This window comes from Globicephala melas, chromosome 2, assembly GCF_963455315.2.
Source record: "Globicephala melas chromosome 2, mGloMel1.2, whole genome shotgun sequence".
Lineage (NCBI taxonomy): Eukaryota > Metazoa > Chordata > Mammalia > Artiodactyla > Delphinidae > Globicephala > Globicephala melas.
This window is the reverse complement of record NC_083315.2, coordinates 97,918,006-97,933,302: the sequence shown is the minus strand read 5'-3', so window position 1 is coordinate 97,933,302 and position 15,297 is coordinate 97,918,006. Positions and strand designations below refer to the sequence as shown.

Below are 15,297 nucleotides of genomic sequence, written 5' to 3'. Positions count from 1 at the left end.
GAGCATTTCCCATCACTAACCTAACTTGGGAAACTGCAAGGGACCATCTTCAACTGGCCTTAAGAGGAAAACCAGATGGATGAGTGGAGAATCCACAGGAGGAAGAGGATGAGAGGAAACGTGGCTAGGGGGCAACAGCCCCTTCCTTTCTGGGCGCAGGAAGGCAGCCAGGGCACCAGGTCCAGGCAGTGACCTCACAAGGACAGCACAGTTTTTGCAGCTTAAGATCACCCACCTGCCCCCACCCAGCTACTCCTTCTGCCCACCAGCTGGTGTAGGGCCCCTCTCCACCCAGAGCGGTGGATGGCTCTGCGCCTGGGGCCCTGCCTCTTCTGTGTCTCCTCCCTTGGAGGCAGCACCAGCCTCTGCCCCTGTGGCCCGGGGCTCCTGGCTCTCAGGGGTGGCGCATGCCTTCCCTTCCTGGGCAGTGCCTTCCTCACTGCAGGCACCGACCCACCCTGCTCCTGCCCTTCCTGTGGGTGAGGAAGCAGACGGATCCCCCAACCCCCCTTCCGATTTCTCCTGAAGGACAGCCCACTCAATTTGGAAGCCTTCTTGAAAGAGAATTTCTTCTTCTTCTTGGGGGTCTCCTTGGGGGAGACCTCCCCTTTGCCCTCAGCGCCCTGGGTAGGGAGTGCCGGCTCGATGACATCGCCAGTGGCCCCGGCTGCCTCCTCTGTTCCGTTCACGGTGGTGGGGGGGGAGGGCGGCGACTCTCTTCACCTTTGGGGGATAAGTCTGCAATGCTTTTCACGTGGTCGTTCTCCTGTCCGTTGATCTTAGCGGGGAAAGCGCCTGCTGCCTCCTCCGCGTTCACGTCGCCCGGGGAGACTTGGAGCTCTGGCTGCCCATGGCGGGGGTTGTGCTGGGGGGATGCCCGCAGCCGCCCCGGGCTCGCGCCGCAAGGGATAGTTCGGTCGGGGTGGGCCTGGCCGGCGGAGGGGTGGGGCTCGCGCCTGAGTGGGAGGGGTGTGTGTGGGGGGAACCGAGCTCCACCCCCGCTCAGCGCCAGACCCGCTCGCTGCGCGCCAGAATGCCTAAAATGTGATTCTTGTTCTTTGTCCTCAAGGGGAAATGAGATTTCAGCACCGGGCTGGCACTAGGATGAGGAGAGTAGGGCACTTCATTTAAGCATATGAAAATGTATGTAGTGACATAAAGTAAATCATTATTTCATTTAACAATACAGAGATATCATCAGGTAGTACCAGAAGAATTAACCAGGAAATGATAAAAATTTGGGGGGAGGGAGCCATCATGGCCTGGAATCAAGAGGTATTGAGCCAATGTACTGGGGTCTGGAGGGGCATCTATCTGACTTGCCCTATATTCCTAGACATGTGCCACACTGGATTACTCTTACTAAAATAGATTTTTTCACTCTCTCTTCTCCTAATAAATAGAAGAGAGCAACTGAAGCTCAAGGCACCCCTTTTTCTTCTCATGACAGCCCTAAGAGTCTCAACCTAGCTGGCAAATGCTATAGCACTAATCAGAGTGCTGGGCCTATAGAGCCACTTAATACCTTCTAATTATATGGTAAGGAATAACAGACATTTAACTTGGAGAAGATCTCACCAAATGGCAACCCTACCACTTCCTAGCAGTATGAACTTGGGTTAATTACATATTGATTTTATTTTCCTTATCTATGTAGCGGGATTGCTAACTTCTACCAAAAAGGTTAACCAATCTATAAGTGTAACTGAAATAACATGTAGACATATCTGATGCTTATTAGACAAATGTTGACTATAAATTTGAAAGGTGACCATATTGGTATAGACAGATGGAGGCTAACACCTTTCATTGAGGGAAGTTGTGTGGTATTTAGAAATTGGGCCCTGCTGGTCCTTGATTTTTTTACTTACAAAATGAAGGCCTTAAAACAGGTAGATTTTGGAAGATCACTGAAATTCTAATGGTCTCTGTTTCTGAGAAGTAACCATCTAGTCAAATTCTTTCTAGGCCCTAAAGCACTGATACAATGTTAAATATAAAAAGAATAATGGAAAACTTAGCACTAATTAAAGAGACAGCATATCATCTCTTTCCTCGTTGTGTACATGCTTATATCTTGGATACGTATCAGTTGGGGTTAGTGGGTGATGATATTATTAGGCTGGCAAAAACAAAAACAAAAATAAAAAGCAGTGAGAATTTTGTTTAGCCAAATTTATTCAATTTAATAAGAAACTACATCTTTTATTTATTTTTGATGTTGGGGGTAGGAGTTTATTAATTAATTAATTAATTTTTGCTGTGTTGCGTCTTCGTTTCTGTGCGAGGGCTTTCTCTAGTTGTGGCAAGCGGGGGCCACTCTTCATCGCGGTGCGTGGACCTCTCACTATCGCAGCCTCTCTTGTGGAGCACAGGCTCCAGACGCGCAGACTCAGTAGTTGTGGCTCATGGGCCTCGTTGCTCCGCGGCATGTGGGATCCTCCCAGACCAGGGCTCGAACCGATGTCCCCTGCATTAGCAGGCAGATTCTCAACCACTGTGCCACTAGGGAAGCCCCAAGAAACTACATCTTATTCAGGGGTTCTTCCTACAATTTTGGTATCAAATTGTCTTTTCTTTATACAACGGTGATAAAAGATAGTACTTATGTATTCAAATTACCTTTCATAGGAAATGAAAAGTTGGCAGCTTTATATCACTTTCCCAGTTTTTTCTATTGTTGATTAATTTTTAGGTTCATAAAATTTGAAAATCTAGAAATCCCTGACCTATAGCACCAACCAATAAATAGTTTTTATTTTTATCATTAACGTTGGCATTGTCATGAATGATGTTAAGAGGAAACTTTCTGAAAGGAATATCTTATTGTTTATTGAAAAGTACCAAGTTTTTAAAGCCTCACTGGCCTTTCTCAGAATCAAAGCCTAACCAGGCCTTCCCCCAGCTTCCCACCCCCACTCTGAGGAGGAAAAGATGTGAGAAGAAAGAAGAAGCAAGAGTCAGATTTTTTTCTGCTCCTGTGGGATCCTACTATCTGAAATATTTACAAGTGTGGAAATGGCACAGAGGAAGCCCACTTACTGCTGGAGAAGAAAGGTCGGAACTGGGCTTGCAGCATCCTCAGTGAGCCAGCTCAGAAGGCTTCTCTGCCCTGACCTAGCTCCAGGCAAGTAGCTATCAGGCCTGTTTGGGGTAAGTGATGCAAGGAAGATAAAACACCAACAGCAATTTTAATGTCATGACTGCTGCTTGAGTTGCCACACTCCCAGCAGAATAATACAGCTACATTTTAGAGGATTTTCATTGGATGAAATTTTAGCAGGTATATTAGAAAAACTGAGGGGAGTAACTCTATAAAAGTTTAAAGTCTATGCATAGTGGACTTGGTGGTAGGTTTTTAAATCCACAGTAAAGACTTGGTTTTGACTACCTTCTGACTAACTTTCAAAGACATTTCTATTGTAAATTAATAATAAACTTTTATTATGACTGGAGATATTTTCTGACTTAAGAACTTAATCGTGAAATTGTTAATCTATAAATGATTTGCAAATGTAAAAAACTGCTATTGTTGCTACTATTTTTTCTATTTACCAGCAATATTTTTCATATTCTTATCATTGTCTCTCTATTGAATTTGACTTGAAAAGTAATATTTATTTGCATATGTCAACTTTGAGTGTTATGGTGAGTTGTATCAGACCTGCTGTTCAGACATATTGACATTAAGTAAAGAGGAACAAAGGAACCTAGGAACTGACTCTGAGAGCTCACCAGATTAATCTGTTATCAGAACCAAGAACATATATTTAGAAGTTTGGTTTGCTCAAACTATATCAAGCCCCGTACATAGTCCCAGATACTTATTTATTCTGAACAGAGATTCACATATAAGGAAGTATGCCAAACAACCTCATGTCAATCAGTGACAGGAATAGTTGCAATAATACAAATAGACTCAACAACAGCAATGATAATGTATATTCCCTAGAGAACGAATATGCTCTCCAACATGGTGGCATTACCTGGTCCTCAGTTAAGATTTGATATTTTCCTGCTTCAGAGAGCATCCCACCCTTTGACCTCTTCTTCTGAGTTGAGGATTATTATTGCTCTTGTTGTGATTCTATTTATCTCTTAGAGAAGATGGGAAGGAGTTTCATCTCTTTCCCATTTTTATGCATCATTTGTGACTGGATAACCTATATTAAAATGATTACAATGTGTACCAGAACGCCATTCATGCATGCACCTGTTTTCTTCAGGTTTATTCTGACACAGTATGTGTGTGTTTGGTAGTGTTGGAAGGAAAGATAATAAGTACAGCCAGGTATATTTTGACAAAACACTTGAATGTCATAAAGCAAAATTTACTATTTTTCTTTTTTAAGCCAAAAAAAAGACCATTCATCAGTTAATCTATTAAAGCTGAAATGCCTAGAGAAATATGTTTATTTTCTTTGACTGTTTTATTTTGTATATTGATTTTGAAAATAATTCTTAAATTCTCCCCCAATCCTCATATGTCTGTAATTTTTAAAGATAGTCTCACCAGTCAGAGTGGATCTCCAGGTATATGAGTGTGAAATCTGGGGAAAGATGGCACACACAACTTTAATATCTCTTCTGTCTTTAGACTTATGGCAAAATCCTTTAAACATAATGTGTTTTAATCACATCATTGAAAAAAGATCAAAAATAGAAATTTTAAAATAATTTTTGTCAAAACTAGAGCACTATGGTCTAAAGAATATTTATGAACTCAGGCTACCTCAAGATTGCAGGTCAGGCATGGTTATTCAGGTGTGGATCCCTGACCAAGTCATGCAGGGTAGGACTTTTACCTCTAGACTTTCAGACAAGAAGTTTTAGAGAATGAACATGTAGCTTACCTCTAAATTAATTTCCTTTGAAATCAATATGTGTTATTCTGGGAAAGTAAAGGAATATATCGACTACATTAATGTGTAGGATTTGAATGGACCACTCTAAGAACAAGCTATATATTTGTATGTAAGGATGCGTGTGTAGGTACACACGCGTCTAATAGTCTAGTAAAAAAGAGCCCATAGACCTATATTCAAACGTAAGTACACATATTCATGCTCAAGCACAATTCTGACATCATTGACACTTTGCATTGGAATAGGACAAGCTGGTATCACCAAACAGGAAAATTAATTCACTCAATCCTTAGTATGCTCATGGAAGCTGTACAATCCATTATAAGCATATTGCCAATAGAAATACAAACAAACAGCACGTGTATCCTATTAGATCTAAATCATAGCAGGGAGCCGAGCTGGTGGAAATATAATGCATCCAGCCTTAAGCATTCTGAGTTGTACTCATGAATGACTTACTCTATGCCTGGATTCCACTCCAGTTCCTTATAATTTACACTGGGTTATTATATGTTGTGCCTCTTCCCAAATCAGCTGTCTCCATAAGGGACTCATGCATTATGGAGTCAGGGGAACACTCAGGACAAATCCAAAAATGCTTTGTCCATTGGGGAAAAGTCAAAGTAAAAACTAGTCCCTATGTAAATGCACAAAAAAATGCTGGTTCCTAAACATCAGATGCTCCTGAAACCCTGCCTAAGTAAAGTCTAATAGCTGGTCTCAAGAAGAGTGTGGCTGGCAGTTTGGAGTAGATAATTTAAGCTGTCATGAAGTTGGGGAGCCTGGCTGGTTAAATCTTTTGCAAGCCTATTGCTTCTCCAAACACTCCCCACAGTATCTAACACACAAACATACTTTATTGAGTATCAGCAAAAGTTGTTTTTCACCCACCCCTACTAAGTCATTCAGACTAATATAAGAATTAAGACCAATGAAAGGAAAAAAGTAAAACCATAAGTATCTAAAAGTCCATTGTTTAGACAAGATTTTTTTTTAATTTGGAAATTGCAGCATTCATTCATGGATACCCTGCTTTTAAATTTCAATATAAGATTAGTAATACTTTCCACTTTAAACACTATATTCTTGAACCTATATAGAAGGAATGTTTTAAATTCTATATGTTACCAGGCTAACCAGTTAAAAAGTGAAATATTCAGTTAGTGCTATTCCAATCAATGAGCATGTTTCTTAGAAAACAAGATATTTTTTATGGAAACTAGATATATGCTCTAATAACAGACACACTTTATATATTTTGCTCACTATTGTATTGCTAGTGACTAGACCATAGGAGGCATTCAGTACATATTTGTTGAATGGGAGAAATAAATCAATGGTTTGTGACATGTCAGAGAGAGAACACAACTCTGAACAGGTGATGTGTTTATCACAGTGGAGTTTATTTCTCTATGTTTGTATGCTCAGAAATCCAGAGAAGACTTGAAGCAGGTTTTAATAAAGGGTGTACTAATATCTGTTCTGATCTGATATTTGTCTATGGTCAGAAGGGTCAGAGGGGTCTGTTAGAGATGTATTTGGCTACAAATAACAGAAAACTACCACAGTGGCCCTAAGAGACCAGGTTTTGTCTTCTGCAGCAAGAAGTTTGGAAGTAGGTAGTACAGGGTAGGTGTGGCAGCTCAGTAATTCTACTAGGAACCTCAATTCTTTCCATCTTTTTGTTCTGTCAAACATAGTTTGCAGGCTCTTGCTTTCAAGCTTGGCATCTTATGATTGCAAGAAAGATGCTTGCTGCCATATCTTATGCTAATATTTTATCAGACAAAAAGGAAAGATAAAGTGAAGAGGGAGTCAGGCATGGATGGTGACTGCATCAAGAAGCAACAGATTTCCCATCAATCCCAGCAGATGTCTGCTTACGTTTCATAGAGCAGGACTGTGCCACATGATTAGATTGCCATGGAGTATGGGAAAGCAAATGATTTTAGCTAGACAGTTTGTTACGTCTCCAAAAAGCCAAGGTCCTATTAGACAAAGCAGAAGTGAGGAAAGACATTGGGTAGGCATCTAGCCATGTCTGCCCCAGGACTGAAGTGAAGAAATTAGTCTGTCATAACATAAAATCTGAACAGTGCTCCTCTGATTTCACCCTTCTAAAGTAAATTCAGACTAAAGTAGTTCTATGGGGCAACAGTTTTAGTGCACATTTTTTCATGATTGAGTTAATTCATACCTTGTTGTTTTCATAAATAGCTTAATAGGTAATGATTTCTTGATGAATTTTCATCCTGTATTTGTGGCCTAAGGAAAAAAAAATTCCTTTCTACTGCCCTGAACTTAAAGTCTTCTATTATCTGGACCAACTTCTTCCTTATTTCTCCTTTCAAAACCACTTTCTCTAAATAGCTCTCTGAGAAGGAGTATTATAAAGAAATTCATACCCAAATGTTAATGTTTGATAGTGTCTTTCTATATTGTCCTGTATGGGGGCTATTTGAGGTTTAATGGGATAATTGCCTAAAAGTCTAGCTCTAATTTCAGAAAAAGTGGCCCAGAGAGATATTTTTGAATTCAGGAAACTTAACCTTAGTTATGTAGTCACCCATCTGGGCAGTTGTCTTTCTTATCTAAGAACTGAACTTTGTTTTTATTTACCAAGAGTGGTATAAAGGTAATAATAATCTTTCTTTCTTTAATACTTGACTGTGTGCCAATGGAACAATGATTCCTTTAGCAGATGACCTACGTGAATCATGTAATTCTGTGACTCCTTGCTCATAGAAATATGAGCAATTTAATACTTGTTAGGAGTTGGAGATGCTCAAATCTTTGTTAAGGTTCTGGCCCTTTCCTTGGTTTCATTACTTTTATATTTGGCCAAGCCTTTTATTAATATAATGTAGGGAGGTGTTTGGCAGAAAGGTATAATGTAAGCTGATCCTTTGTAAATTTAAGAAAACTAGAAAGAGGGGAGGGAATAAGTCGTTCATGACTAAAACAGTCTAGGCTGTCATTGCAGGTGTTCATGAATGTTGTATGTGCACCCAGAAAGTCTTTATAGTCTTCAACACAATTTGTCTTCACCTACAAACCACACAGACTTATTATGTATTTACTGCTCACCACCCCGCTTGGTCCTGTAATTTTCCTTTTTTGCCTGCAGGCTTAACATTCTTGGCAAAGAAGAAGCCTTATGGGAAATATTCATTGACTTCTTATTGAAGCAGTGTTGTTTCTGCATGGGAGCCAGTCTCAAGGAGTGTAGCTACAGATCCCAGAACAACTTCCTTGATTTTACAAGAAGGGCTCTGAGGGACCCTTATACTTCAATAATATGAACAGAAACTCTCATTCTAAAGTTTCACAGAAATGCACACCACCCTCTCCTTACTCATATTGCTAGAAGTATTACCCTTAGAGAATGCGAACCTAGGCTCTAGGTGTATCTGGACAAGAGACATCTGAATGGGCATTGTCTCTTCTGTTATTTGCTCTAGGACACCCTCTCGTCTCTGTCCTATTATCTCCCATGCAGCCCTCCTTCTGAGGCTGTGTGGGGTCTTCCTCTCTGTTGGACTATGTAATAGCCCCAAACTTTCTGCCCTAGGGTGGGAGTGGGGGATGAGGATGTGTAGAATAAATGTAAATGGATCTTTTCCAATAATTGTCAAGGAACAAGAAACGTTAGAGAAGAATTTCTTTGCCCCTACATGGAGCACATTGTCCCTGACTGTTCAAAATAAGTCTCTCAGTTTCAGAGAATCCCATCCCTCAGGAATGCCACAAGAATAGCCCCAATTAGCAGAATGTAATTACTTGAGTCGGAATCATATACTTAATGATGAACCTTTCCTCCCAAATGGCATGAAGTCTTGAATAATTTAGAAGGAAAAAACAATTAAATATAAGGGGACCCTCCTTAGAGTTAGGGATGCTTGTGGCCATGCTCATGCATATGCATGCTGTAAGGGAGGGCTAGTACTAGAGAAGTTTAACCAGCTTTAAAGTGGAACAGAGTTGATATTTTCAACCTATAAAAAGCTCATTTAAATACATAGAATGACATCAAGATCCCATATAGATAAATGGACAAAAGTTACTGAGATAATTATTCAGGAGAAAATAAAACCAGGAAATAAAGAAAATGTTCACCTTCAGGAGGAGTACAAAACATGCAGATTAAAACAGCAATAAAGGCTCATTTTATATCTATTAAAGTAAGTAAAACTTTAAAAAGTGATATTATGTAATGCTAGTGAGATTGTGGAGAAGCCAGTATCTGTATTTATTGCTGGCTGCAATGTAAAACTTCTGGAAACAAATTTGATCACTTTATTATATCAAAAGCCTTGAGACAGGTTTATGACCAGTGATCCTAAGAAATAACTAAATAAAATCTTAAAAGCTACATGAACTAAGAATAATTGCTATATTTTCTATAGTAGCAAAACTTAGAAGCAAATATGAAAAAAAAGCACAATAGTTACAAACTATAAAATAATAGTTCAATGGAATGTAATATGTCTTTTACAATGGATGATTAAAATATGCTAGCATGGGCTTCCCTGGTGGCGCAGTGGTTGAGAGTCCGCCTGCCGATGCAGGGGACACGGGTTCGTTACCCGGTCCGGGAAGATCCCACATGCCGCGGAGCGGCAGGGCCCGTGAGCCATGGCCACTGAGCCTGCGCGTCCAGAGCCTGTGCTCTGCAACGGCAGAGGCCACAACAGTGAGAGGCCCACGTACCGCAAAAAAAAAAAAAAAAAAAAAAAAAAAAAATTGCTAGCATATGATATAAGAAATAAAAAGATTCAAAATTTAAATTATACTGTGGAAATAGCTATGTAAAATATGTAACTATATGTGTAAACACTAAAAGGATATTTATAAAATAGTATCAATGTATTAATGTAGTATGATTTTCAGGGATTTACTTTTATTCTAAAATTTGTTTTAATATGATAAAATTTTAAATCTGTAATGAGTTTATTGAGGAGCTTCAACTTGTTAGGGATAAACATGAATAAGATTTATTTCTCTGATAACTCTGTACTATGCTGACCTCTCTATTTTTTGCTGAGGTACTACTTCCAATTCTATGACTTAACAGTCTTTTCAGTTATCAGAACAGTCTTTCTAGTTTTTTAAAACTCAGTCCTGTGTGTTTTGCAACTTCAATCTCACATTCAATTCAAAACTTTCCCATTTCCCCCACAGCTCTAGTTAGATTTATGACTTGCTATGGACTGCATGTTTGTGCTTCACCAGAATTCATGTGCTGAAACCCAAACCCACAATGTAATGGTATCTGGAGGTGGAGGCTTTGAGAGGTAATTAGGTTTAAATGAGGTCATGAGGGTGGAGTCTTCACGATGGGATTGGTGCTCTTATAAGAAGAGGCCTGGTCCATGCAAACATATGGTGAGAAGGTGGCTGTCTGTAAATCTGGAAAAGGGGCCTCACCAGAACCCAACCATACTTGCACCTTGAAGTTGGATTCCCCACACTTCAGAACTATGAGGAATAAATTTTTGTTGTTTAAGCCACCCATCTGTAATGTTCTGTTATAGCAGCTTCAAATGACCAAGACAAGACTCATTTCCCTTCCCTCTTTCCTGCACTTCTATTCTGATGGACATGGTTTCTTATATGTTTCTTTTCAACGGGCTAATCTCCATCTAATGCTGATTGGCCATCATTCTCCTTTGGTTTCTTGGAGGGCCCTGGGAATGCCCCCTCTATAATCTCCTGGAATGGGAGATCCAAGTTGGCTTTAATCTTTTCCTCCCAGGTCAACCCTTCTCACAAGCCACCCACTCTATATCTTCTTACTGCTGGGATCCTCTTAGTTAATAGACAGCCTTCTTGGGGTTAATACCAGCAAGTTAGCTCAAGCCAGCCATCCTACTCAGTGTCTACATAGGAAATCATGGATCATAGTCCACATTTAACAGTGGAATGCAGGCTGTTTCACTGACATCTCTTACATGCCATCTTCTTCTTGCCCTTTGTCCACACTCAGTATCAGACATTCTGCCGGCCTAGTAGCCTGGAAATTTTTAAATAAGGAATGTTCAGACAGTCACTGAGAGTAATTCTCCTGGAGCCCTTCTCTGTCTGTTTTGGTAAGAAGTATGCCATCTCTATTCTTCCTTGGGAAAGCAATAGCCTTGATTTTCAAATTTATAACTCTTGCACTCTCCATAAAAGCCATGCCTCATTTCCCAAACCCAGTCTTTCTCTTATATTGGTAGTGATGGTGGTGGAGGTGATCTTTATGGTTATGTTGAAAGAGTGCCTTTCTACAGGCCTTATGTGGAAGATGATGCTGGCTCCAATTACTGGCATTCCTTTGAACTTAGAAGGTAGAGTATTTAGATGCCAGTTCTGGCACTCAGTGTCGAACACCACTTAAAAACAGGGAATTATCATTAAATGATAGTTTGAATGTAATTAATTTATAGAGTCAGGAGAATAAAAAAGACACCCTCTTACCAGTAAACATAGTTAATACCATTGATATTTATTGACTGAATTATTAAATGCTTTTTGGAAAAGATCAGGGCAATAATTCAAAATGTTTCCGAAAGGATTCCTGAAGCATCCTAACACAATCACATAGATGTTTTGTTTTCAGAGTTACTGCCATAGAGTCCTATCTGCTGAAAATCCTTTCTCTCTTCAAAATACTTGTCTTGTATACATCTTCTTCTACAGAAGGTGAGTTAAAATTGTCAGTATTATGGGTAGAGGAAGGAGAGTGGAGTGAAGAGAACTGGAGTGATGGAGCTGATGGGGAGATGGGACTTCTAAAGCAAACTTTACTTGCTTTATGTTTTACCAGGGTTAGCACCAGCACTCACATGATAATCAGCAGGAATTTTGTGTTTCCTTCTCAAATCTATTTATGAATACTTATTAACTCACAGGCAATTAAAGGGCTTGAGGGCACAAATTCTCTGTCTTGTTAGTAAAATGCCCAGGTATTGCCTAACACTAAATAATATGGACACTACTATTTTGAATCTTTCCTTGAATTAGAAGAAAATGGTACAACTTCAGATACATCAATTTTTCAGAGCTAAAAATGGAAATACTAGTTAGAGTTGATGAGAGAGAGAGAGAGAGAGAGAGAGAGAGAAAGGGAGAGTATCTTATATTGTTTCTGTTTATGAACTTTTGAAAGTTAGAAAAATGTCATGGAAACTTAAGTCTTTAGGATGCTTTTGAATTTAAGCCAAAATATTGTCCTAGTGGAGTTATTTATCTAGATTCCAACAAACACTGTCCATTTTTTTCTTACGGATTTTGCTAGAGATGTGCATCATAGATATATTTTTAAATTGATCAATTTGACATAGTAGTTTAAAATACATGTCCCTTAAGACCCAACATCTTTGAAAATGGGAAGCTTGAAGTTGAATAGCTTAAGGCAGAGTTTGAAAAATGGGCTATATTAATATCAGTAAGCTTGTTTTGCTTTTGATCATGCACAGACAGAAAATCACATCTCAGAGGTGAAACTGTTGAGTATTATCAACATGCCTCTCCATTGTTCTTACATTCTGCAGTGAAAGCTGCTAATGATTCTTTATTTAGAGCTATGTGTTCAGTTTTATTAGACTATCTTTAAAATAACAGGTAATTGGTTATAATAGCACAGTAAAATGTAAAAAATTACATGCTAGATGAAACTATAGTAGCTGCTATGGTAAATTGACTTTGGAAAGACAAGAGCTAAAGGGTCTGTTGATTGTAATTTTGGTCTATACATGATGCCTGCCTCCCAAGAAACAATAGCCAAACAGCATATTTAAACGTAAGCTTCAAATGAGCCAAGTAAACAAACATTTGACCTTTCTTGAAAATTATTTAGGCTCAGTCTTATATGTTATTATTTAGCATTTAACTGCAAACTGTTTTGTTTTTCTGTTTAACTTTATATGTATAAAAGTATGTATATGCAAAGCTTTTCTATTATATTTCTTTTCTATTTCTACCCTGTGACCACTTTGCATTTTATCAGAAAGGTAAAGAATATGGAAGATAAATCCCCTAAACTACAAGATCAATCTTTTCTTGTGTTGTTCTGCCTATCTGTGTTATACTTTTAACTTGATACAATATTTGGATGCTTGATTCTTCCTTCCTGCAAACTTGTGATATCTCCTTACAACTTTGCTAAACTTCTGGTACTCAAGCCTGTCTCCTAGTTTCAGCCTCACTTGCATTGTATTGCTCACCCCATACCTTGGAGTAACAAGTAACAATTTAGTAGCTAATTGATTAGGGATAAATACTGGTAGTCTCACTCATGCTTCTTTTACTAGGAGTCAGGAGTCTAGAAGTAACAGGCTAGAAGTAGCTCAGTTTTGTCAAATGATTTGAGTTGATTCCTGGTAACTGAAATCTGATATTTTCCCACTTCCTACATGGTTAGGAATTTTGGTTCTCAAAAGGTACTGAATTTAAATAGTAAACTAGTGGAAGCCACATCTATGCCTCTGAGAACAATGATTAATTATATAAGTTCTTGAAAATCCAGTTCCAATCTTTGTTACTAAAGAAAGCTGCTAAAATTAGATTTTTTTCTACTTCAAGAAATTAGTCCTGAAATTCCAAACTTTTATAAGTCATGGTCTTCTTTGAACCACATTTCCCACATGTTTTACTTTGTCACTGCATGAATTCTCTGTTCCTTTGATGTAGTCAATAATTTATTACTTTTGCATTTTTGTTGTGACACAGATCAAAGAGCTATAAGAAACTGACCATTCATTTCATATGATTTGGCCTTAAAATATGATAAAAAAAGAGTAAAAATAGTCATTGTATCAAATTACTTTACAAAAGATGTTCTGTATAACAGAGCTTATTCCATTCAATGAGCTTCTCTATAAAAGAATGATCTTGTTATAACAAATTTTATATAATGAATACTTGTTCTACAATAAAATTCTGCTTATCTCTATTACATAATCACTGTCACTAAGCAACAGACTTACTTACTGCTTATAATAATGAGCTATGGTTGAATTCATTTCAATTGCTTCATCCTTCCATCAAACACCAATTACACATCACCTTTCCTGAAGTTTTCACTCCTTTCTTACCAAAGCCAGTTTAGCTAGAGAAAAATACCCCAAATATTTAAAGTTTGATAGCGGCCATCACTAAACCCAAACAATTATGGTAACTAAAGCTCAAAATGGTGGATATAACATAGCATCTCCCACTTTTCCTGACCACAAAACACTTTTTTTAACTCACAAGCTAACTCAGACAAGGAAACCTATCAGATTCTTTTCATCTTTATCACCTGTGCATGACAAATTAAATTTCAAGTAAGATGCCATTATGAAGCAATTGGAAAGCCTCATGCAGTTGTTGTTTTGTGTGTTTTTAAGCGACAGAACCTAGCAACATAGGTAAAAGCCCGTTATAATTCAGTGTGTGTGGTGTGTGTGTGTGTGTGTGTGTGTGTGTGTGTGTGCGTGTGTGTAATTTTGTGGTCCATGGAGAGAAGTGGACAAAGATACTATGTACTTCTCCCCACCAAAAGTCAGAAATATAACACCTGTCTGCAATCTCAAGAATACTCATACTTTCTATGAATCATTAAAATACAATCACTCATTTGGATTGATATAAAACATTTTAAAAAACTAATATTAGAAAACATATCAGACCATATTCTCTTTCAACACTTAAAATAAATAGGATGGAGGGAATATACCAAGGCACACAAAAAATTGTATTTTATCAAAGACAACCACAGCTACCTACTTGGAGATAGGCATGGATCTATCACTCTTGAATGCTTTTCCACTCTGAATATTTTCTAATACTGAAATCCCGAGCAACAGAAGGCAACAATGATAAGGGTCTTAGCATTCTTTAACTACTGTTAGATATTCTCTCCTTTTTGTTATGACATTTAAATTTTTTATTTTTGCCTTTTAAATATAAATTACTAGTTATTTTTACTTTTCTATGGACAAGAGTTACTTTTTGTTACTATAATTTTATTGGTTTTTGTCCTCACATATTTTGTAGCACATATATTCCTGTGGGGTTCACTTTCCTTTTTGCTGAAGTGCATGTCTTATCAACGTTTATGGTGAGGATCTGTGGGTGGCAAACTCTAAGTCTTTGTAGGTCTGATGATGTGTTTACTTTGCCCTCATTCTGAAGTAACACTTTAAGCAGATATAAAATTATAAATTGACGACTTTTTTCCTCAACGTTTTGAAAGTGTTGTTCCATTGTTTCTGATTTCTATTACCTTAGATGAGGTATCATTGTTAATCTATTTTCATTCCTTTGTAGATTTTCAGATGGCTTTTAAATTTTTTGATATTTTACATTTAATATAGGTTTTGGTGTGAGCTTAATCTTCTTGTTATTTTGGATACATTCCCTATTTCATGTCTGTCTTCAATTCTGGAAAATTCCCTTCACATATGTC

General features: G+C 38.1%; 1 protein-coding gene and 1 pseudogene across 4 annotated transcripts in view; one reads left to right on the top strand and one right to left on the bottom strand.

Annotated features, from left to right (window-relative positions):
* The window catches only part of LOC115845916 (uncharacterized), a 602,167-nt gene that overhangs the window by 41,391 nt on the left and 545,479 nt on the right, over positions 1-15,297 (top strand). The gene's annotated exons all lie outside the window — the stretch shown is intronic.
* LOC115845917 (MARCKS-related protein-like) lies at positions 250-852 on the bottom strand (annotated as a pseudogene).